Below are 12,698 nucleotides of genomic sequence, written 5' to 3' on the forward strand. Positions count from 1 at the left end.
TGTGGACAGTGAATAATTACCCTCTGAGAACCTTAAATCATACTATGAGATAGGGATGGAAATATGCGCCTGGTACTAATTGAAGGCATGCATTTTCCATTGCACCTAGCGTGTCAATGTATGTTTTGGCTGCAGATCCATTTCCTATAACACTGCAAATTAATTATGTGTATAGTATTCTCTTTATGATGTGTTGCCCCCACCCAGGATGTCATCATTTTGCATAATATTGCAATACATTTGCTGCATTAATTCAGAACATGCATTATGTAGTACTTCCATGTTAGTTTCCATCAGTGAATACTCTGGATTCTTCATTTGCATGAATACATATTTTTCACTGTTTATATTTATGAGGGTCGTTCGTTGTGCACCCATGATGTTACACGACTTTCAACAGATGGCTGTAGCGTGGCCCACGGTGACTTTTCAGAATGCCGATGTATGCTACTTTTATAAGCTTATCTTACTGGTATTCAATCTGTGCTTGTCGCTCGTCAGGCTCGTCAGCCCGGCAGCACGTCAGTGTTTAAAAGAAAAGATGGTGGAAGAGTGCAAGTAGGTTGGGACGTGTGTGTTAAACGCGTAAGAGCGAAATGACTTTTACCGTAGATTTCTGTGTTAAGTTTACAGTATGAAGTGTGGTATGGAGCGAGGGACTGTTCTGTGTGAAAGTGACATAGTATCAGTTGTGTGGAATATAGAATTTTAATATCCTTGCTGTCTTTAGGGTCTCTAGTTCTAATCGTGGTAAGTACCGAAATAGTATTAGTTGACAGAGTTCTTATAATTGGTTATTTCTTGTATGAGGTTATGTTATACATTTTAAAGATTATTTCGTGCATCGTATATGTGGATAATTTTGTAATAATTCGATTTTTTCTTACGTAAGCGCACTAGCGAAGTTCGTGAGATATTTTTTTATCAAAATAATGCCGGAAAAATGGTCCCAAATATTCTCATTGAAATTAGAAGTAATCTTAAATGTGTTAGGAAGCCATCCTAAAAACTACCAAATATCCCATCGTGTACAAGGTGGTATGTATCAGCGTATTTGGTATACAATACGAATGTTAAGTAGACGACAACTGATGACTGAGAAGGCTGATGTAGCGGTAGCGGTAACGTTCCAGTCCTAGGCAGGAAGTATTCTGTTCAAATCTGAACTGAGGTTTCCTGTGATATTTCTCAGCCCGTTCCAGGTGACTGTTAGGATTGTAGGTCATGACCACACCATTCCAAATCCTTTTCAGTTCATTATTCACCATTCACGCAACAACATGAGACTGTATAATTTGAAACACTGATAACATCATAAAAAGAATAGTGATCTCTTTTTTGAGCAGTCTATCTCACCACTAATGCTGTATTAACAAGCCACTTTTTTGATGTCCTAGCATGTGCACAGTTGACAATTACTGATAATTTCTCTCTAATATCTTGGTGGGTGTAAGTTTCAATTGACAGATAGTATTTTCTTATGTGAACACTATAAATACTGTTCATCCTTTATTTATAAAATTTTGTAACCTGATTCATCCAAGTAAAAATACTTCTAATCATAGTGCTGATTCCCATTCAACACCATGTTAGGGTTGTAGACTAGAGCCAGTATTTGTATAATGAAGTATTATATTTTTATTTAAATGGCTGAGTGATTGTTCAGTGTGTGAAGATGTGTAGCAAGTGAGAAGAACAACGGATGTATTCACTGCAGCTGATGAAATCAAATTATGAATATAACACATGATACAATGATGTCCCATACCAGGTCGTTTTAGTAGTAGTCCTGTGTCCAAGTGGTCATCCAGTGCTGCATGGTGGGCACTTTGTAAACCTATATTGAATATTTAACACCTGTGTATGGAGCAAGAAGTCATATTAACTGCATTAAAAGGAACAAATTTAAAAATGTATTTAAATTTATGCTTTGGCAGTGTAGGAATATTAGCATAATTTAATATCAGTACAAATGGTTCTGTGGACTGTTACATGTTAAAACATTTGGTACATAACATAAGTAATTATATAGTATTCAGAGACTTAATAAAGCACCAAAAAATTTACAGTCAACAAAAATGCTAGTAGATATCAAATAACTGCATGATATTCAGGGGTTTCTTAAAGAATGAGTCTCTGATATTTTTTGAATAAAATTTCTTTCTTTGCACATTGTGATAACTGGTTCTTTGTATCTCCATCCCTTTTCTGCAGGAAATTTGCATTAAGACATTTTTGCAGTAGTGATAGTGGGTTGATAAAAAGCTGTAGTTTTATCCTAGTACATTATCCTTATCAATGTAAATCAGAATATAAATGTGTCACAGCATTGGCCTAAGTTTATACTCAGGTCGCGCATGACAGTGATATTAAAGAACGTGGGAAATTAGGATGAATACTGTGTGCGATTAATGCTACTAGCGAATGCTTGGGATGTATTATAACATCTCTGACTATAAGATTCGATTATTTGTCACTTTTCAAGTAAGTTGCAAGATACAGTACAATTCAGACAGCTGTTCTGAATGCTGCTCACATCGCATAACGGGAACGACCGTGAAATGTTACGAAGTTCGGTCCTATAAATAGAAGTACGGTGTGAATTGCGTTTCCGTAAGTTTGTACGTTTTGCTCTGCTTTTCAAGTCACGTGTATAGATCCGTGGCGACAAACTTATTAGAGGAGGTGCCCGTCTTGAGTTTCCAATTGCAATTATTTTTGCTGAGTTCGTAGACAAGTTTATTTGGGCAAAACACGACGTTCTTGGTTCGAAAATTTGCAGTTTCGAACCCTGTTTAGATTTTGGATTTGTTGTACGTTTAATTCGTCTTCATCTCTATATTGCTTTATAACTTTGCACATGTTTTGAAGCGCGTAATCTTGACCTAGGCAAGACTAAGTTTGGAACTTCCCCATATACAGTGTGTGGCCTAAACATTTCATATTTGGAAAATCCTTTCTTAGGGTAACATATTCTGATCATGTCCAGGAGTGACAACAGTTCGAGTATTTCCAGGTTAGAAGAGCATGGTGTGCATCGTTTATTTAAGCCCCAGTTGTACGTTGCCGGTGCTGTAATAGTGGACATTTGCGTCGAAATGACCATATCCAAGTCTGACAAACACGTCAGGGATGGGGGGAAATTGGCTCTTCCGTAATGCGTTTTATTTTAAAACTTTCGCATCTTTTCTCCAGTGCTTCAAGTCAAAAATGTATTATTTGCTGTTTGCATTACATGCATAGGTCCGAATGTTGACTGTACGAACCATACAGACTCTCGTTCCCATTGCGAGATGCCAGACCTACATCGCGGTCGTACCCGTCTCGGACGATTGTGGAATTTCGTGTACGCATACAGATGAGCACACAGCACGTATTAAAGAATCAATAAACACTTGAGGAAGTTACCTTGGTTGACAAATCTATAAAAGTATTTCGTGAACTCTAAAATAATCATTCAATAAAACTGTTATGTGTAACTTGTTGATCAATAGGAAAAGTGTTGGTATGATAGCAGTCGTTTTCTTAACAACATTCATAAAATGAACACACAATGGCGAGACTATTTCATTTCACATGTTTCATCTTCGAAAACTCGCCGAACTCAGGCGAGGTTTGGTCTTAGGGCCCGGCACTAAGCGCGAAGCTAATTTAATCTTGATTATAATTGATCCGTTACAACCAGTACTTTTGTGCACGAGGATCAGAGAGAACTTAGGATTTTCGGCGAAGCGGCTGAGAAATGTTAGTAAATTTTCTAAATAAGAAAATGCCATTAGAAGTCTACTCCTAAAACGGAATAGTTTCCATTTTCACGACCATAGATGTCTTTACTGGCGATGACCTTCTGTATCCGCAGTCACAAAATGCGCAGCAGCAGCAGCACCAGTTGCTGGCAGGGTGTACTGAATCAGAAGGAAAGCCTAATGCTTCGGTTTTGTCCTGAGACATGCAAAATTATGCCAGGTGTCTCTGTGTGTCTTATCTTTGCGTATGTACGTAATGTAATAATGTTCGCCATGCGGTACGTTTCACGTTGCTACGTCGGCGCATTCGCAGCCAGAGAGAAGTGGAGAAAGAAATGAGGTCTCATTAGAAGTGTGTGGAAAGTTGGTGCTTGAGGAGGCGGGGCGGGTGTAAAACTTTGTGCAGCTATAAATGACGTGCATTGACTGATAAATGACGAAGTCTCCCCAGAAATATCGCTGATGGGTGTTTCTATTCTTCCCACCTAAAACAAAACACAACACATCCATGCGTCATACTCGTAGGAACTTGTGGTTAAATCATACTGTAATATAGAGGGGTTCTTACCTTTATTGACCTGTTCACGGATCAGTCATTGAATCGTCTAGCTCAAAAGACTGGAGTGTCTAAGTGGTGCAAGAATGGCAACACAGTTGCTCAAACTTAGACCCTATAAAACAGTAGTAATCCACACACGTCTTGCAGCCGCGCGATCAAGCTAGCAGGGTTCATTTTTTCAGTTTATTTCTAAAGTCTGTCGTCGAAGGTGAGATCGATCCGCAGTTGACATTCTTTTGTGATGAAGCGTGGTTCCACTCGCAGGGATACACAAATACGCAAAATAATCGCTACTGGAGTTCACATAATCCACATCTGACCCACGAAGTCCTGCTCCATCCAGTGAAAGTTGGTATCTGGTGTGACGTAAGTGCAAGGATTGTTGAACCTGTGTTTTTAACGATTTGCGTAAAATATGTACATGCCATTCTCGGGAAATTCTTTCCAGAGTTAACAGAAGCAAAAGGACCCTATAGCTGGTTTCAGTAAGAATCAGCTACTGCCCACACCGCACATATGTCTTCAGGGACAGAATTATCAGCTGTGCTGTTTGGCCAGCACGTTCACCCGTTCTTAATCCTCGAGATATTTTCTTCTGGGGTTGTTTGAAGGACAGTGTTTACAACAGTAACCCCTGAAAAGAAGAGCCGGGATAGTGTAGCCGGTATAGCGACTGGCTATGGGCTGGACGACCGAGCGGTCGGCGTTGGAGTCCCGGTAGGATCAAGAATTTTATCTTCTCAAACGTCGTCCAGACCTGCTCTGGGCGCTACACAGCCTCATATACAATGGATATCAAGAACCCTTTCCTCGGGGATAAAGCGGCTGTGGCTTGAATTTGACCATTCACCTCCAACTAGTGCCGAGGTCAAGAAAATGCGAATGTCTTCATCCACTCCCCCATACTTCTTCATGGCGTGGTGCTTAATTAATTAAGCACAGGAACAGCTTTACCTTACCTTCAACCTCCGAACGGAAGAAGAACTAAAAGAAAATATTCGTAGGGAAATTGGAAATATTCCTGCAGAACAGCTTCAGTGGGTAAATCAGAACATCTTCCGCCGGTGCGATGAATATCTGCCTGTAAAGAGCCCACATTCTCAACACTTTCTTTGATCTGTGAATTGTAACTACTTAATTCAGAACGTTATCAGCCAAATTCGTATTCGCCTCGCAACCGGCCGTGCTTCGGTCACCTTGAAGCGCAGAGCCGTGAACCGGTCAGCAAAGGTAAGAAGAACCTCTGTATAAATCCCAATCAGTAACTATACTTGCGAAGTAGTAATGTTTATAGACATCCCAATAATGGTAAGAACGATTCTCCATCTCTTCGCAGGGCAATGACTAGTGTCTATTGTAACGTCAAATAACTAGGCATTACGCCCACAAAATTATCTGCGGGTTACGTCTTGTCTTTGATTAAACAGCGGTTGATGTTCTGGATATCACTAACAGACTAGCTTTTTAGCCGGAGCGCATTGCCCTATAGACAGGAACCGAATTTTTACGAATAGAGCCAAAGAGCCGATTTTACGTTGCTTTGTTTTGTCATTGTTAGAGAACAAGACGTCCTAAGGGTTTCGTTATGTTAGAGCATAGCCAGGAAAACTTTTTCAGAATATCAAAATGTTCATCTGGCATATCGATTCTGTGAACTTCCAAGTACACCATGACCGCAGAGTCTGCTATCATATTTATAGTAACAGCACGGGGAAGTATTTTTCGAAAACCTAAATCAGGAACCAGCATATTTAGTTCATGTAAGTAACTTTCATTTGCTGGGGACACTTTGAAAAAATATATATGTTTTCTCAATTTCGGAGAGTAATGTGCGGTGCCTGAAAATTCATTTTCTTAGGTTTTCTGGCAGCCCAAGTTGCTCAACTGCAAACCCGAATGAGAAAGGGGAAGCCATTTCTAAACAGATCTCACAGAGCGATTGTAGTTACTCCCCCTTTGAAGAACTGAAGATGTTGTTTGTTCTTGTTTGTTGTAACTTAAATTTTTTACCTTGGGATCGGTATGTGATATATGTCTATACGTTCGGAGTGGGATTGACTTCGAAAACCACTGGAGCGGGCTGTAACGAAATGCTGTTTACGTTAGGAATTCGGTGGGTGTTTATTATCGGCAAAGTAATTCAGTCGTTTTTCGTACTGAAATTGTACCTGGTTAGTCAGAATGTCAGCTAGTCCAATCCACTTACGACATGAGTGCAAATTTCAGAGATACTTCTGGTTAGTGTAGTGTGGGCTAGAAATCCATTGTTGGTTTCGTACTGTTGCTTGCGAAACAGAAACGAGAGATACTGAGCATATGAAACGACTTTAGTTGGTTTTTTAATTGCAAGATAGGAAGTTGAAACATGCAGGTACATGGAATGAATCGAAAAAAAAAGTGATAACGATAGCGTTGCACAGGAAGAAAAACTGAAGAAGTGGCAGTAATGTGTAAGTTAATAGGATTTCTATGTGCATCAAAAAATGGTCAAGATACTGGTATTACAAAAATTTGCAGATTTTCCTTTGTTCGAAAATAAACAATACGTTGAGAATCATAAGTTTGAGAAGGGTTAGGAAATTAGCTTCTTCATACTCCTAATTGTGCTGGATGAAATGAGGGACATCTACATCTGTGAGAGTAAGATGGCAGCGAGCAGGGGCGGCCCGTGTATAGGCACTGAGGAACTGCAGCACCCCCAATTTCCACATGATATTATCGATAACATTTATATAATGAGTCCTCTTTTCTTTAATTCTTTCTTTATACTTGTACAATACAATATATAATCCTTAAGCTTAATGTCAGTAGCCAGATCTTTGTATGGAACTGTGCGCTTCTGGAGCAGCACCCCCACTAATTTTATCTACGAGCCGCCACTGGCCGCGAGGATGTAAACACGGAAGACCATGTAGTATTCGATTGTATCGCCGCCGAATATTGTAGTGTTTGAGGTGTTTAATGCCATAGAGTTTTGGTGTTCAAAGTAAAGATACCAAATTTTCGTGACAACGATTTATGAATTAATAGGAGTTGGCTGTTTACCCAACTGTAAAAGAGGAGTCCTACCTTATGCATGAAGAAGCAGGATTCGAATTCTCGAGTCGAACAATACATTTTTATTGTACCCACCGCATTTCTAATTAGCGAAAAACTAATAGCTGTACTGCTGATAAGTAAGAGACATTCTTATGGTTTTCTTTTTTGTGGGTTACTTCACAAATCTGTCGGTAGCCAGACCATGTAGCTGCGTAGCATGTAAGAGTTGAAAGAATTTGGAAGGTAACGTTGCTAGCTTATTCAAGGTATTCCCTAGCATTTGCCTGGAGGAACTGCTAAAAAAACGAAAACCATGTGAAATAAGAGCTGTAAATCTTAGTGAAATGTGCTATATCATGGACTGGCCAGTTTCCCGCCTTCCCACCAGGAAATGTGGTAAGCTTAGGTTTAAGCATTGTTTAAAGTATGGATTAGGGTGAACCAATAACAAACAAACAAACAGACTAAGTAACTAGCTAACTCAATGAAGATAGGCCCTTCTTGAGAAGCCACCAGTTGTGCAGCTAGTCGAGAACTTCCCAACATTTTATGGAAGCCGAAGGTTCATTGCCATGTTCACAAGAACCGTCCACTAGTCCCTATCCAGAGCCACATCAATTCAGTCTATACCACCCCGTCCTATCCAACATCCATATGAATATTATCCACTCGCCTATGTCTTGGTCTTCCTACTGGTCTCTTTCCTTCTGGCATTCCCACCAATATCCTATATACATTCTTCTTCGCCCCATTCGTGCTACATGCCCCGCCTATGTCATCCTGACTTGAGCATTCTAATTATACTAGATGAAGAGTACAAACTGTGAAGCTCCTCATTATGCAGTTTTCTCCAGCCTCCTGTCACTTCATCTCTTTTCGTCCACATATTCTCCTCAGCATCCTGTCCTCAAACACAAGCTGAATATGTTAGAAGATTAAACATATAGACACACAATCACTGCCTTTAAAATGTACATGCCACATAGAAAGAACAGAAATTATGGAGAAATTGAAGTCTTTTTAGCTGATAATACTGGATATACTACTGGGGTTTGGCGGAGGGTTAACAAAGTGTTAAGGCCTCTGTGGTCTAGTCGTCAGAGTTCCTGGCTACAGACCCAGAGGTCCCAGGATCGATTCCCGGCGCTACCAGATTTTCTGAGAAGTAGTGGGTCTGGAATGGGGTCCACTCAGCCTCGTGAGGATAATTGAGGAGCTACTTAAATGGAAAAATAGCGGCTCCGGTCTAGAAAACCGAAATTCACGGCCGTGGTGATTCGTTGCGCTGACCACGCGACACCCTTTATCCGCTAAAGTTGGCACTAAATTCGCCTACAAGCGGCGGTCGCTCGGTCGGTATAGTTCGTTTGCGGACTAAAGCCACGAAGTTTGTTTTGTTAGGGCCACGGACTTGTTCGGGTTGTTGTGAACCTTCCCCATTTTATGGCGGGCCATTTCTTGGGTATCAAAGCTACTACTACCCACTGTACAAGGAATCTCCTCCGTGATGTTATCCATTATAGCAGTTAGCCATAAAGGTTTCCCTTTCGATTGACCCCTCACACTTTCTCCCGTCACTAGACTTTTTCATTTATGTTTTAAGGAATTTTATATGAAAATGTTGTATTTATTTAAATCAGCTTAACACTTTACATTTAAATTGCAAAATACAAAAAGACAAAATGCATTAAGACTGGATTTATCTGATTCAGAATAGATAGGGTGATCACAGTAATGATCTTAAGGTTCCATGTAAAGCGGGGAATTTCGTATCCGTATAAGCGAGTTTTCATGTTTTAGGAAAGGCTTTGCTCATGCAGTCAATTAATTTACGTTGTACATTACGATTAAATAAAGAACTGTAGAATAGAGAAGACAGCTGGAAAGTAATGTTGACAATAACAATAGAATAACCATTAATGAGGTTAGTATTAGTAGTCATTAATGATAATGCTAATACAGGACGTTCCCGACCTATGTTTCTGCTTGCAGTAAACCAAGACCTGACACTAACCCACTGACACCTTCAAAATCTATATTAGATGTCGTAACCCAGACATACGATTTTAAACACCTGATATTCGAGATTAGTAAGTGCTTCGGCTCTACTTTTTTGTTCATATTGTCACGTGTTGGGTGTGTCACGCGACAAATAACTCTACGTGGGCCTCGGATTTAGCGAATCTTTATTGGACACTCAATCTTACACACCCTACAATTGTTATCACTTCAGCTGTATTCTGCGGCGGCTTTATGGATTCCTTTGCTACTAAGTAACCGAAGTTCTGTTGTTGACTTCGTTACTTTGGCTCTGGACATATTGCGAGTGAAATACGTTAATAAATGCGAACTTCTCATAAATGCAACCCGTTTTGGTCCATCACTTCCGGTTTAAGAGTTATGGCCGTTTGTTTGTAACAAATACGGCTGATTCAGTTCCACTGTTTAGTGGATGACCCATTGCTACAGGCAAGCTGCCAGCGTTTGACGTCACGCACTGATAAGATGTCCGATGGTAACAGTCGTGCTGCATATGTGAGAGAGTACAGGAAAGAGAATTCGCATAGTGGGGGTGGAGCCCAGCTGGGTCCACTCGGCACGTCGGCCACTTATTGGCCTAATGTACCCGCCCCGGGTGATTATGATGATGGAGAACTTGATGGAATGAAAATTGGCAGGAGAAACCGAAGTACTCGGAGAAAACCTGCCCCAGCGCCACTTTGTCCACCACAAATCCCACTTGACCAGACCCGGGCTCGAAATCGGGCCGCCGCAGTGAGAAGCCAGCGACTAGCCGCTTGAGCTATGGCGCGGTCACAGGAAAGGGAAGCCGTTGGAAGAAGGTAATTGTAATAATGTACCCAAACGAAGTTAAATGACGAACGACAGCGTGTATACAGAGAAACATATAAAAACTTATCTGCAGAATTGTAACACTCTGTAGATTACTGTAACTATAGCACACAAAATAAAGTCTTCAATGTCTGCTTGCTAGTCATTGCTTGGTAACGAATCTTACGGGTTAACACTTCACAGCTGAATATTCAACTTTTGAACTGCCGTCTGAGTTCTGTTACAAATGAATGAAATGAAATCACAAGTGAATTTTCTTTATTTAGCGGAAACGCCTAGTGATCCCAATATTCCTCCGTAGCAAACGATGGTCGGAGCATCTGATACAGATCCCCTGTACAAACGCCACAACATTATTCACCATTTTTAAATGTGGATAACATGCCTGAAGATACTTATGAATTAGATGAAATCAACCAACGTTTTCAACGTTAATCCTGAGGACGAAGGTTCCCCAATAATTTTTCTCCAAGATTCCGTGACTTAATATATAAGTTGACACCCGACTTAACGACAGTTTGACTTACAGTGGCATTTTCAGGAATGCTTTCAGGAACGCATTAGAGTCTAAGCCGGGGACGGTCTGTAATTCAGAAATTAATTGGAGTAAGAAGAAAGTCGTCTTCTGGGTTTAGGCGCCGTGTATTCTTCGTTTTGGCAGACGTTTCGGAGGAACGTATCGCCTCCATCTTCAGAGCAGGTGAATGGCTTGGAATGCAGAGAGCNTTAATGCGAGGGATGCGACTGCTCTTTGGTAGTGTGTTAAATTTTGGATTGATTTTCACTTCCCCGACTGTAATCCCAGTAGTCCACGTAGGGTTCCGCGTCCCACAGGTTACGTGCCGGGGCTCTAGCGAGACAAGAGTATGGCAAGACGGCAGCAGACTGCATACGGCGGGCAGGAGATATTTGTGACGTCTAACCTAAAATAACTCTCCTACCGCTGGCGGCCAGTCCCAAGTAGTTCGTACAGTCAGGGATAAAATCTTGCAATAATAGTAGTTCATCGATCGTAGAAGAGTTGGCCAAACGTATTTCACCGATAGATATGTTTTATGTATTCAGACTTCATATTCCCAGATTACTTGGAAACATGAACGAAGAGTTCCTCATGATTTAATACTCGCATTATAGCAAAGTGAAATTGATCGGCAGAGAATGCGTGCACCTGTAAAAAAATTATCGGCTTTTCCGGTAGCTAACAATACACATGCTTGCACCAGGCGTCAGGAACGTAATTTATTTTGGTCCATTGACAATTGTATCAGTTTGGCCGCAGACAGACTGAATATGCGATTTTAACGTTATCTGTTATAAAAATTAATTAATTCTGGTTTGAAGGTTCAGCACCACCAGTGCCAAAACATAGGGTCGCTCTAATGGCGGATTTCTTGATCAGGGTGGTGAACTCTAATTTTAAAATATGAAAGGAAATGTTGTGACTACCCAGATAACTGTAAACTAGCCAAAGAGGTTGATCAGTTTTATTAGAATTTGAAGTTCTAATAGCAGTAAGTATTAAGATTTTTGGTCCTCTGGGATACGATGCGGTGTAGTTTGGTCAGACAGGTACCAATCTATCACAGGAACTTTCTCTTTCCAGATAGAATAGAAAACCGAGGTAACAGGTTCCTCCAAAACGTTCATACATATTTACAAAACTACACGGTGTCACGTCTCAGAAAACTGTTGACTTGATTTTTAGTTTTGTTAATTACGTGTATATATCACTAAATGTTTGAAATAGAAGTTACGGATTATGTATGGTTATCGAGAAAGTTGATACAGTTCTGTTTGACCATCAGTTAGACTAAGGGTTATGATACCAATATGGACCAAAATAATAGTAGCCCAAAGATTTTACCCATAAATGCACATGATTCAGGCCAGGCTGAATTAAGATTTTATGTAGATTTTTAAAAAGTTCTTTGTGGTACATTATTAGCACTGCTTATATATACATATCTTGTGGGCACGCGGTAGCGTAGTTGGTTGAGGCACTATGCTACAATCCGGAAGGTCGCGGGTTCAAGTCCCGATGAGGTCATTGGATTTTTTTTTCAATTGACCTAATCTTTCCAGCCGCACTGTGGCCCTGGGGTCGACTCAGCCTCTAACATAAATGAGTACCAGGAAGTAATTAAATAATTTTCCTGGGGAGTAAAGCGCGTCCGGCGCGTAAGGCTGACAACCTTACCGCCATCTTTGAGCTGTTTGTCTAGATCAGGGGTCTCCAAACTTTTCAAACCGCGGGCCACATTAGGTAATTCAGCAATTTCAACGGGCCGGATAAAATGAAAAATTTATAACTCTAGGAATATAAGTTTTATTGAAAGCACAGAATTTCATAAACTAAATACAAAGTACGTCAGAGTAAATTATCGTATATTAATGACAGCAGACAGTAGCAGCAAATGCTCATATTTTCATCACAAATCATATTAAAACAATTAATGTGAATGATGGAACTCTTTTTGCATTCTTAAAATATGATTAAATTG

The 12,698-nt window shown here is 40.3% G+C and overlaps 1 protein-coding gene across 2 annotated transcripts in view; it reads left to right on the forward strand.

Annotated features, from left to right (window-relative positions):
- Window positions 1-498: 498 nt before the first annotated feature.
- LOC111865010 overlaps window positions 499-12,698 on the forward strand; it is a 97,735-nt gene continuing 85,535 nt past the window's right edge. For both annotated transcript variants that reach the window (XM_023852694.2, XM_023852695.2), the window contains exon 1: window positions 499-750. The gene's annotated coding sequence lies outside the window, so the exon portion shown is untranslated. The remainder of the gene's footprint in view (window positions 751-12,698) is intronic.

Source organism: Cryptotermes secundus, unplaced genomic scaffold, assembly GCF_002891405.2.
Source record: "Cryptotermes secundus unplaced genomic scaffold, Csec_1.0 scaffold766, whole genome shotgun sequence".
Taxonomy (NCBI): Eukaryota; Metazoa; Arthropoda; class Insecta; order Blattodea; family Kalotermitidae; genus Cryptotermes; species Cryptotermes secundus.